This window comes from Hemiscyllium ocellatum, unplaced genomic scaffold, assembly GCF_020745735.1.
Source record: "Hemiscyllium ocellatum isolate sHemOce1 unplaced genomic scaffold, sHemOce1.pat.X.cur. scaffold_758_pat_ctg1, whole genome shotgun sequence".
NCBI lineage: Eukaryota > Metazoa > Chordata > Chondrichthyes > Orectolobiformes > Hemiscylliidae > Hemiscyllium > Hemiscyllium ocellatum.
Window position 1 is genome coordinate 20,534 of NW_026869218.1, and position 10,915 is coordinate 31,448.

At 42.1% G+C, this 10,915-nt stretch overlaps 1 non-coding gene across 1 annotated transcript; it reads right to left on the reverse strand.

The window, feature by feature from the left end:
* Positions 1–7,046: 7,046 nt before the first annotated feature.
* On the reverse strand, positions 7,047–7,128 carry trnas-uga (transfer RNA serine (anticodon UGA)). Its single transcript has one exon. It is a non-coding gene; the product is annotated as a tRNA-Ser (tRNA).
* Between the last annotated feature and the right edge of the window lie 3,787 nt (positions 7,129–10,915).

Below are 10,915 nucleotides of genomic sequence, written 5' to 3' on the forward strand. Positions count from 1 at the left end.
CAGTTCTCCACAGTCCAGTCAGCGGGAGGAGAAATTGCCTCATCAGCTGCACTTTCACACTGTCTTCTGCAGTCAGAGTTTCCAAAGACCAGAAATGGGAAATGAGGGATTTGGACAGAGACTGTGAAAGAAGGTGACAATGAACAGACATAGAAAGACAAATGGAAACTCACATTGTGGAAGACACTGAAAGGGTCAATTGTCCACTTGACATGGCTGCTAAGTGACATAAAGGAAAAGAAAAAGGTAACCATTAAAGCACAGCTTGTCACCAGCTCATGGAAACGGAAGCAGCATTACCGCCAAAACAAACCTTTTAAATTTGTAAAAGTGACGGTTGGCAACTAATGAGAAGTTTTGATAAATATGATGATCCCACACATAATACTGAAAATTTACCTGCATTACAATGTTGAAATACCGAACGAACCTGCTTCTGTCGATCTGAAACACTAACTCTACTTTGCTCCATGGATCCTGCCAGGCGCTGAGTTTCTCCAGCATTCCATGTTTTTGTGTCACATTTCCAGCATCCGCAGCTCTTTGTCTTATGTTAACCTGAATCGTGTGTTTGACAAAACATGACCACTTCTCAGCCACATCCATCATTTCCTGCTGTAGGAATGCTGCCACTACGACAAACGAGCACAGGAAAATTCCCATTCCTCGACTGAAAATCAAACTTGAGCCAGAGCGCTGGGAGCACTGAATCAGAAACAGTAGAGCACCACAGAAAACAAAAGACCCTGTCGTCCCTTTCGTCAATTACACTGCTGTTGTAAGGTTTGTAGCTCAGGTTGAGGTTTCGGGTGTAGGTTTGCTCGCTGAGCTGGAGGTTTGAGATCCAGACGTTTCATTACCTGGCTAGGTAACATCATCAGTGGGACCTCTAAGTGAAGCGAAACTGTTCTCTCCTTGCGTTCTATTTATACATTTGTCCTGGATGGGGTTCGTGAGGTTTGGCGTGATGTCATTTCCTTTTCGTTTTCTGAGAGGTTGATAGATGGTATCTAGATACATGTATTTGTTTATGGCGTTGTGGATGGAGTGCCAGGAGGAAGAAACCGACAGCAACCGACGTCACGTCGAAAGAAAGGACAACGGAGAACTACAAACCTGCGTATACAGAAAATCGACAAACACTGACCAAATACTTAACTACACCAGCAATCATCCCAACACACACAAACGGAGGTTGTCAGAACACTATTCCAACGAGCCACCATACACTGCAGCACAGACGAACTTCGGAAAACAGAGGTGAACCACCTATACAACGTATTCATGAAGAACGGACACTCAAAACGTACAGTCCGCAGATTCCTCGAGAACAAACCACGACAAGCAGATCAAACACAGCCAGAAACACTAACAACCTTACGATACATCAAAGAAGTTTCAGAAATGACAGCCAGACTAACAAGACCCCTCGGAATCCTAGTAGCAAACAAACCCACCAACACTCTCAAATAAAAACTAGCAAACTTAAATGACACAGTACAACTCATGGTCAAAACCAACGTCATCTACAAAATTCCATGCAAGGACTGCCACAAAGACAACGTAGGACAAACAGGAACAAGGTTAGCCACCAGGATACACGAACACCAGCTATCCACAAAAAGACACGACCCTCTCTCCATCGTAGCCCTACACACGGATAAAAAAAAACATTTCGACTGGAACAACACATCTATCCTGGGATAGGCTAAGCAAAGATATGCCAGAGAATTCCTAGAGGCTTGGTACTCCAAACACAACGCCATAAACAAACATGTAGATCTAGATACCATCTGTCAACCACTCGGAAAACGAACAGGAAATGACATCACTACAAACCCCAGCAACCCCATCCAGGACAAACTTATAAATAGAAAGCAGGAGACAACAGCTTCGCTTCACTGCGAGGTCGCCACTGATGATGTTACCTAAATTAGTCTCGAGGAAAATGGAGTGAGAAGATAAACAAAGCGAGAGAGAGGAAAGCGAGAGGGAGAGAGAACGAAAGGGGGGAGAAGAATGAGAAAAAGTTAGAGAAGAGAAGGAGAGAGAGACAGAGAAACAGACAGAAGGGAGATATAGAGGGAGGAAAAAGAGAGAGAAGTTCCTTGCATGAGCAAAGGGAGATAAGAAAGGAACAGAGAAGAGAGAGAAGGAGAGAGAAAATTTGAACTTGAGAAGTTGCGACTTTGTCAGCAAAGTCAAGTTAGCAGGATGGAAATTAAAAGAGAAATTAGTGATATATGTAAATGTGTCACCACTCCGCAACATTTTGATGAGGATGATGTTGAAGCCTTCTTCATTTCAATCAAAAACATGGCTAGGCAGATGGAATGGTCCGAGGATTGATGGGTAATGCGAGTTCAGACTAAACTCGAAGTCAGAGCGAGTAAGGGATTTGGTATGATATTACGTGAGGTGTGAAAAGATTATGAATGAGTAAAACAGGCTCCTTTGAGTGCTTCTGAACCGGTACCAGATGTATATCGAGAGCGTTTCTGAAACACAGGTCAGACTTATGTTGAGTTTAAAAGAAATAAACACAATACTTTGATGGATGGATTCTTATTTGGATAAAGAGAGGATATTTCAGGCTATTAGAGAGATAATTCTGCTGGAGGAGTTCAAAAATACACTTTTAGAGATTGCAAGAATTCACGTGGAGGAAAAAAGATTTCGGAAAGTCAGAAGGACAACAGAATTAGTAGATGAGTACATGCTGGTGCATAAGACAAGCTTTTGAACAGATATTCGTCCTGTGAAGGATCCAAATTGGCAGAAGGGGAGATTCTGCATTACTAAACCAAGAACCTTCCTGCACTTGGAAGATATGAGAGCAGGAAAAAAAGAAGTCCAAGAGAGTCGAAAGGAGTTGAAAGGACTCAGCTGTTTCCATTCTGGCAAAGTTGAATACGGAAAGTATTTGAATACGGACAGTACTTGTCGTTAATTAAAGGCGTTGTGGAAAATAGAAGTGTTTAAAGAAGCTAAACTGGTGGCACGAGAGTGACACGATCTAACCAGTTGCTGGTAGTAAGGGATGGGCGAATATGTACCCTTTCATATCTATTTCCCATGAGTGTTGTAATTTGTGGTATATATGAGCAGAAATTTAGCGTTCCCTTATGTAAGATCACGTTGGAGCCCCAATTTAAGTCGGGGAAATTTACGCTGGGCGTGATAGACAGAGTGTCAGTTCCACGAATTCAGCTTGTGCTTGGAAGTGATTTGGCAAGATCCAAATTAGAAGTGACTCCCCTTATTGTGGAGAAGCCCAAGGAAGACGAAGAAACTGAGGAGTTAAAACAGAAATATCTTTCTATTTTCCCAGACTGTATGTTGAACAGATCCCACTCTCAATAGGCACAGCACCAAGTGACAAGTAAAAAGAAAGATGAAGGAGTTGAGTTTAGGTCAGCTGATACACTACTTGATGTGATTCGTGCAGTGGGCCGAAGTACACAAGACTGTGTTGCAGCTACAACATAGAGAGGAAGTGTTATGGGTAGCACATGAACTACCTATAGGGGGTCCCCGAGGGTGACGAAACACGCAAGCTAAATACTAAACATTTCTCTTGGCCTGGAATGCACACGGGATGTGGTTGCTTTTTCTGACAATGTCATACATGTCAAATGGCAGGTAAGTCCCAGGCGGCAATAAAAACACGCCTTTGTTGCCAATTACCACAGTTGGAGAATCTTTCAGGTGGATTATAATTGATTGCGTGCATCCCCTTCCGAGAACTAAATGTCAGAACCAGTGCTTGTTGACTACAATGGATGTGCTATCCATATTTCCAATGGCAATTCCTTCCCGGAGTATCAAGGCCACAATTCTGGTAGAGGAGTTAGTAGCTTTCTTCACACGCTATGACCTAACTAGTCAGATTCAGTCAGACTAAGGGTCAAATTTTACTGTACAACTGCTTAAGGAGGTTTTTGATAGCTGAGATAAAACACTTTAAATCTAGTGCATATCTTCCTGAATCGTTGGGAGCTTTAGAAAGATAGCTTAAGACCTTGAAGACCATGGACAGAGCATACTGTCAAGATTATCCGAATGATTGGGAAAAAGATATCCCGTTCGTATTGTTTGCCATTAAGACTGTTCCAAACGAATTCCTTTTAAGTTCATATTCGCACATGAAGTGATTGCCCTTTGGAATTAATTAAAGAAACAAATGACAGGGTCAAAGTCGAAGATCACACAATTAAATCATGTATCAGAATTGAGGGAGAGACTAAATTTAGTCAGTGATTCAGCAAAACAGCACCCAAAGATGGCACAGCGTAGAATTACGCAGGTGGCAGATAAAAATCTGGGACTCAGAAGTTTTCCCACAGGGATAACTTGTCAGTACTGTTACCAATCATAGGTGATCCCTTTAAAGTTAGGTTTACTGGTCCCTGTGAAAAAGTTGAGTCAGTTGAACTATTTAGCAAAGACGTCAGATATAAAATAAAACTGTATTGGGTATGTCATGTGAACATGTTGAAAACGTATTACACAACAAAGGAAGAACTGGAGGAAGAGTTGTTCGTTACTGCCCAGCAGAGTGAGGAATCGAATTCAGTTGCTTTGAATTTTGATGTACCTCAAAACAGATTCTAAAATGATGAAGTCCTTGAGGAGTGGGATGGATTAGAAAGCTGTCTGTCTCAGGAGCATAGAAAAGTGTTGAAAGATTTTTTGTTTCTACAGAGTCAGGGCACATGCAAGAATCACACGGGGAGGAGGAAAGCAATTGAACACGAAGTAGATGTAGGGAATTCTGCTGCAATAAAGCAGCAACCCTCTCGACTTAATCATCTCGAGAGGTGACAGGACAAGATGCAGGTGAACACCATGCTTGAAGAGAACATCACTGAACCAAGCCAGAGCGCGTGGAGTTCGTTGATTGTCTTAGTTACCAAACCAGATGATTTGTGTTGAATTTCGTGCGGATTATGGAACGGCCAACGCCGTTACAAAATCGAACTCATATCCAATTTCTAGATTGGAGGACTGCATCCAGAAAGTCGGACAAGCCAGTTACATCACCAAGTCGGGCATAATGCGTGGCTACTGGAAGGTTCCGTTGTCAAAGTTGGTGAACAGATCTCTGCGCTTGTAACTCCATATCGGCTATATCAGTTTCAAGTGATGCACTTTTGAATGAAGAACAAGCCCGCCACACCCAAAGACACTTGTACAGAGTTGTGGCCAGGTTGACAAATTGTGTAATCTATTTGGACGATGTAGTGATCCTTAGCAATTCAAGGAATAATCACAAGGGACTATTGGGAGAGCTCTTTGAACGACCACGAGAAGCAAAACTGATGACAAACATAAATAAAACAGAATTCACGGAAGCAGAGGTGATGTTCTTGGGATGTAACATCGGTCATGACAGGTTGAGCATCCTCCGGAACGTGAGGACGAAAGCTTCTGAGGAATTGCCATGATCAACCTCGAAGAAAGAGTTTCTTTAATTCTTCAGACTCAGCGGACTCTGTCAGAAGTCTGTTCCAAACTATACTAGTGTAGTGGCATCGTTAACCGATTTGCTGAAGAAGAACACAGTGTTTCGGTGGACAGTAACATGCCACATGACAATTGACCATTTGAAGTCGATATTAACCACCAAACCAGTATTACCTACACCGAACGTCTAAAAAACGTTAAAAGTAGCCATCGATGGTTGTGACGTTATAGTTGGAGGTGTACTCCAACGGGAAAAATGAGCATGGGATTGAACTGCCAGTTTATAACTTTTCATAGGAAATCAACATCTATCAGAAGAAATGCTCCACAATCGAAAAAAAACTATTGAGTTTGGTACTGGCGTTACAAATGTAATGTATGTGCCACGAAAAATGGATCGGAGAGGTTATGTACACAGACCACAATCCGCCAAAACTTTGTATATATGTAATAATATGAGACTATTTCGTTGGCTTCTCATGGAATAGACGTCCATTTTAAAAATCGTACATGTTGTGGGTCAGTAGTATGAAATCACAGACACTTTATCGCAGATTCAACTGATGGTATTCAGATGAGATTGTCTTAATTTCATGTTTTATATGTATATATAGGAAAAAACTAAATCGAAATTGTATAAAATTTATCGATATGTTAGGGCAAAGTATTTAAAAATTAAAATGAAAACATATCTTCATTATGATGGTTCATTGTTTCCTGTCGAGGCGATGTTTTTTAAACATATTAGTGCACATTTAAGAGATTTAAAAGCAGCAGAACAACCAGACACAGAAACAAGTGTTCTCAATAAGACAACGACGTAATCCTGGGTCGAACAATTCAATTCGTTCATTGCCTGGAGACATAAATAGTTCGAGTTTGGCCACTCAGTTTAAATTTTAATCAGGAAAATATATACATTTCAATTCAAATTTTAATTGCGTCTCTTGAAAGTCTTTTTAAAAAAAACAGGGACCCAATCAGATGCTCTGGGGTATGAGACGGGGGACATTGAACAGTTGAGAGGAGGACTGCCAAGACCATGCATGTGACAATCTTCTTGAAAATATATACATCTGGAAAATAACTTTTCGATCCGTGATCTTTGACACAGTATCTCCTGACAGGGACAAAGAAGAGACAGGAAGATCCGAAGACAAGAACCTACAGCTGCCTGGTTTTGATAAAGAAGTGCTGTTTTGTAAACCTTAACTGGGAGTTTTATCTGAATAGCATTATCGAATGGAACATCAAAATGGGTAATAGATATACATTAGTTTGTTAATTAATCTCTCTTTTCCTTTAGAAATGAAGTGCTGAATTGTTACTTCGTGTAGTTCTTGGCCAATCGAATTGTTACAGATTCCTGTACAGCATAAATCGTTTCTGTGTTACTGGTTTTATCGTAAGCTGGAGGGGTTATGCTGTGTCGTAACGAGTCTAAAACAAATTTGGCAAAACAAGCGTGCATCTGTGCAGTTCATTGAGTGAACTGGAGATTTGCACCATTCATGACCTGGATGAAGTGATTCTTCCGCCGTGATCTGAATCTCCAAAAGTGAAAGGCTACCCAAATTCTCCGTAGTTGACAGGATTCGAACCTGCGTGGGAATGCCCCAATGGATTTCAAGTCCATCGCCTTAACCACTCGGCCACAACTACAAATGGATGGGCAGCATGCTCATTTCCAGGTCTCTGTCCCTGGGGCGCTTAGCAGTAGTGAATCATTGTTTGGTTTATTTGAATTCAAAGCCCACAGCTTTCAAATCGATGAAATGTCGGGACAAAGTGGGTCTGGGTGTTTCACCCCGATAGGTGGGATCTATATTCAGCTTAAACGACGGCGGAAAATGCAGACAAATACTCAGCAGGTCGAGCAGGATCTGGGCTTGGAAAAGGCGATTCAGTGTTTCAAAACTTCTCCAGAACGTTATCAGAACTCCGTTTTCTCCCAGTAGTACTGACAAACCTGTTGACATTCCCCAGAATGTTCTTTTTTTTCAGATTCCCAACATCCACAATCCTTTCCATTAGCCATTAAAACGATACAGAAATTCCTTTGCGATTCTGGATAAGATTCCTGTTTGGGGCACATTTTCGTGACATTAAAAACCCGGAGATGTGCAGGAAAGAAAGCCAATGAAGTATGACCTGTGAGAGGTCCGACACTGGAACGTCCCAAACAACCAACCGTTCAGTTAATGGATGAACGTGTTGACCAATTACACAACAGAGACGGGGTGAACTGACTCATTGTACGATCCAAAAACATGCTTTTCACGAATTCAAACTTCAGCCTGCCCTTCACGAAGTGATTGATGTCCTGTATCAGTTTTTCTTTTGCAAAATAAATCCTGGGACATTCACTGCAGTGAAATGGCAACAATCCTGTACCCGCTGGAAACACATCCACGTCACAGCAACCAACTTTTCTACAATAGGATTCCTGCTCTCTTCGATGCTTTTTCGTAACTTGTTTGTACCCGAGTCTTCGCGTGGTCTTGTAGCCGTGGCGAGGGTTGAATTCCTGACGCGCAGGAATGAAAATCCTTTCAATGTCTCCGATTGGTCCATGTCTAGAGAACAACAGAATCAACAGTCACGGCCTCTTAAAGACTGGTTGTGTTAAGTGGGACAATCCACCCTTCATTCACCTGTGGTTTCGCTTCCCAAAGAGATTCTAAAGTTTTCCAAAGCTGGAGACATGCGTTCACTGTTATTTTCCCATGTTGTGTTTTAACCTTCCCAGTGGTGATATTTTCCCCAAACTGCTTCGCAATTCTCCGCCTTTTATGATGTCCAGCGATGAGCAAAGACCTTTTGTCGAGAAATTACTGAGGTTGGGATTCTTCTCTTTGGAACAAAGAAGGTTAACTGGAGATTTTTATGGTCTATTTATAATGATAGGGGAGGGCGCAGTGCGGATGGGTGGGTTGATGTTGTGCAGGAAATGTTGCCAACGATCAGTGTCAGTTTCCAGAAGACTGGGGCTAAAGATATTTAATGAAAAACGAAATTTGCGAAGAATATATAGAGCCTAATCTCAGGGGAACCGTTAATCATTTAAGACACGGATGAGGAGGACATTCTGTCTTTGAGAGAGTAGCAAATCTGCAGAATTCTTTACACTGAAGGGCTGTCAAGGCTGAGTATAATCAAGGTTGAGACGGCCGCACAATTAGTCACTTTGGGAATCAAGAAGAATGGGGATAAGACGGAAAAGTGCCATTAAGAATTAACCAAATCAGACGTGACCTCATTAAAACTTGGAGCTGACCTAATGGGACGAATGACTTCCATCTTTTCCAATATCTCATCTGTCATTTGGAAACTGCGAGAGACAATCGTGAAGAAAGAAATTGCTGGACGTTGAGAAAAGATGATTAGAGTCAAACTGAGTCAACATCATTTGTTGAATGGAAAAACACACTTGACAACTTTGTCAGAGTCCTTTGATAATATTTCGAGCAGAGTTGATCAAATGTTTGTAGGCATTCCATAAGAGACCGTATCAAAAGCCATTGCACAAGATCGGAGTTCACGGTGAAAAGTTAAAAAAAAGTCCAGGATTGTCCGTTGTTTAATTGAAGATACAGAATCTGGATTATTGCGTATTTTTCAAGTTGTAAAAAAGTAATTAGTAAAGTGCTGGAATGGTGAGTCATACGACTTCCATAATTTATATCTGCCTTAATGACTTGATGGAATTGGCAGAGTGAAATATCCGCAGTTTTACTGACGATACACAACAGCTGGGAGGACATTTTGCGATGAGGACAGTGGAATCTGGAAATGGTTAGTGACAGGTTGAGTGGGTGGGAATGCAACAGGTGCACGGAGGAGGTTGCAGAGTTGATAGTTTGGAGGGGAGGGTGATGCACATGGGTGGGAAGGAAATGGGACAGATGGGACAGGTCATAAGGATGATGCTGAGCTGGAAGTTTTGAAGTGAGGTCAGGTGGAGGGAGGGGAAATGTGGAAACTGGTGAAATCCTAATTGATGCCATGGGTTTGGAGGTCCCCGATGTGGATATTTAGCTTTAGAACGTAGAACAATGAAACAATACAGCGCAGCACAAGCCCTTTGGCTTTCGATGTTGTGCCAACCTGTGAACTGATCTGAACTCATCCCCCTATATTATCCCATCATCATCCATGTGTTTATCCAAGATTTGTTTACATTTCCACAATTTAACGACATTGACAGGCATGGCATTCCACACCCTTACTTCTCTCTGAGCAAAGAACCTGCCTCTGACATCTGGCTTAAACCTATATACCCTCAATTTGTAGTTATGACCACTCGTACAAGCTGACATCATCTTCCTAAGAAAAATAGTTCCACCGTCTACCTTATCTAATCCTCTTATCATCTTGTAACTCCCTGGAGTGGTTTTGATCGCAGAGCTGTAGATTTGATTCAAACCAACAGCTCAGCGAGCAGACCTGCACACTCAAACTCAACCTGAGCTGCACATCTTCACAAACCTTGCAAAAATCTTGTAACTCTGTATCAAATCTGCTCTCAGACTTCTTTCAGATGAGAACAGACCCAAGTCTCTCAGATTTTCCTGATAAGACTCTTCCTTCAGGACAGGCAATATCTTGTTCAATCTCGTCTGCAACTTTTCCAATGTTTCCACATTCTTCCTGGAATGGGCGACCAGGCAGTTCAAAATATTCCAAGTGGAGCCACACAAGTGTTTTGTTTCGTTGCAGCATGACATTATGCTCAGGAACTCAATCCTCTACCAATAAAATCGACGACGTCATACTCTTTCACAGGAGCACACTGGTTATTACTGCTGCATCGCAACACCAGCGACGCGAGTTCAATTTCTCCTTCAAGCGGCTATCTGTGTGGGTTTCCGCCCCGTACTCTGTTTTCCCCTCACAATCCAAAAAATGTGCTGGGTCGGTAAAGGGGTAAGTGTAGGAAAATGGGTCTGTCTGGGTCGCGCCTCGGAGGGTCGGTTTATACTTGTTGGGCCGCAAGGTCTGTTTCCACACGGTAAGTAATCAAAAAAAAATCAACCTGGCTTGAAACTATGTACATGGACTCCAAGGTCACTCTGCCCATCCACATTACCAAGAATCTTTCCATTAACTCAGTATTCTGCCTTCCTGTTATTGTTCCCAATGTGAATCACTTCACATTTAGCTGCATTGAACTTTATTTGCCACCTCTAAGACCAATTTTGCAAATTGTTCCTGCTCCCCTGCAACCTGCAACATTTTTCCACGCTGCCCACTACTCCAGCACCTTTCGTGTTATCCGCAAGCTTACTAACCCATTCACTCTATGCCTGCATCTTAGTCATTTACGAAAATGACAAACAACCGTGATCCCAAAACAGATCGTTGTGCCACACCACTCCTTACCGGATTCCAGGGTGAATATTTTCATTAGCCACCACTTGCTGCCTTCTCACAGAAAGCCAGATTCTAA